The 1,838-nt window shown below is 36.1% G+C and overlaps 1 non-coding gene across 1 annotated transcript; it reads left to right on the top strand.

Moving 5' to 3' along the window:
- The first annotated feature begins 1,001 nt into the window (after positions 1 to 1,001).
- LOC121212912 (small nucleolar RNA R71) lies at positions 1,002 to 1,110 on the top strand. Its single transcript, XR_005908283.1, has one exon. It is a non-coding gene; the product is annotated as a small nucleolar RNA R71 (small nucleolar RNA).
- Positions 1,111 to 1,838: the final 728 nt, after the last annotated feature.

Raw genomic sequence — 1,838 nt, forward strand, 5'->3', positions numbered from 1 at the left:
TGGGATGGATTGGAAAAATTTTCTAAGGAGACAAATCTGCATCTAAAGAAGATGTTAGTTTTTCAGAATTCACTAGCTTAGGTTTTACCTCATCAGTCTTTGTAAGTTCTGGCTTAGCTGGTGTGGGAATTTCAACTGTTGGTTGAATTTCCTCCTTCTCATTGGATACATCTTTAATCACAACCTCCTTGGATTCCAAAGTCTTACCACTTCATAAGGCAACTACCTTGCAATGTTCCTTACCCAAATTTCTTGGATTTTCTGTATCGCTTGGTAAGGCTCTTTGTGGTCTATTACGAAGATCTATAGCTAATTGACCCATTTAGTTCTACAAATTTTTCAGTGTTGCTGCTTGGCTTTTGATTAAGGTTTTATTCTTTTCCATAAATGCCTTCAACAAGTTCTCCAAATTATTGGATGACTTAGCTTGTTGTGGTTTTGGAGCTTGTTGATTAAACCCTTGAGATTGGTTGGGCTTATGCTACATGTAAGTGTTGTTTGATCCATTTCCTTGGTTACTCCAAGAAAATTTTGAATGGTTGCACCATGAAGGATTGTAAAAGTTGGACTATGGTCCGTGTCCACTTCTATTTTGGTGTTGATTCACTACGTAATAAACTGACTCGAGATTTGATGGAAAAATCTCGAAAGAATAAACATCCCCACAACATATGCAGGAAAAAACATCAAACTAACTCTGTGGTTGGGTTTTAAAATTATTTAAATTATTAGTGGTAAACTGTTTCAACATTGAAGAAATAGAAGATACCTGAGCTGAGAGTGGTGTAAGTGCATCAACTTCGTGCAGTCTGACTACTTGTCTTTCTGAAGTTGCTTGATTTGTTGGCCATTGATAATTGTTACTAGCGATCCTCTCAATGATCTCGTAAGCCTCATTATAAGACTTAGACAAAATTTCCCCATTTGCAGAAGCAACTACTATCAACCTTATGTGTGCATTGAGACCATTATAAAATGTCTGCAACTGGATGCAGTGTGGAATCCCATGATGAGTGAACTTATGAACTAATTCTTTGAATCTCTCCCATGCCTTTTACAAGGATTCGTCATCCAATTGTTGAAAAGTGTGGTTATCTCATTTCGCAACTTAGCGTTTTTGCTAGGTGGAAAATACTTAACCAAAAATCATTTTGCTAATTCTTGTCGTGTAGATATTAAACTTGGTGGCATCAAATTAAGCCATGCTCAAGCTCGATCTTACAACGAGTATGGAAACAAATTCAAGCTCAATGCATCTTCAGTAACATCGGCTATCTTAAACGAATTTCTCACCTCCATGAATAATTGAAGGTGAAGGTGTGGATCTTCCATGGGCATTCCACTAAATTGACCCATTGTTTGGACCAATTGAAATATCACTGGTTTCAATTAAAAAATCGGTGGCTCAATCTCCAGTCTTCTAATTCCCAGATTTAAATTATTGAAGAGTGGCACAACCCTTGTCATCAGCAATAAGGATAGGATTGTGCACATGATTGGCTCCATTTCCTTGTCCATCATTTTGATTTCCAGGGTCGATCTCAGCTTGTCTTTGAGCTAATCTTTCTGTGTCTTCTTTGTCTAAATGTTCGCTCAATTTCAGGGTCTACAGGAAATAAATCGATGATTCGATATATGCTCATAAACACTTGAAAAAAATAAATTACAAAATACAAAAAGATAAATAATAAATTAGGAAGGTTTGAAGTTAGATAAAAATGAAATAAAAACCAAATTGAAAAGAATAATTTCACAAAAATGATTAAGGCAACAGTCCCTAGCAATGATGCCAAAAACTTGCAACACTTGATTTGTGCAAGTGTTCACAGTCCTTATCA

This window comes from Gossypium hirsutum, chromosome A13, assembly GCF_007990345.1.
Source record: "Gossypium hirsutum isolate 1008001.06 chromosome A13, Gossypium_hirsutum_v2.1, whole genome shotgun sequence".
Lineage (NCBI taxonomy): Eukaryota > Viridiplantae > Streptophyta > Magnoliopsida > Malvales > Malvaceae > Gossypium > Gossypium hirsutum.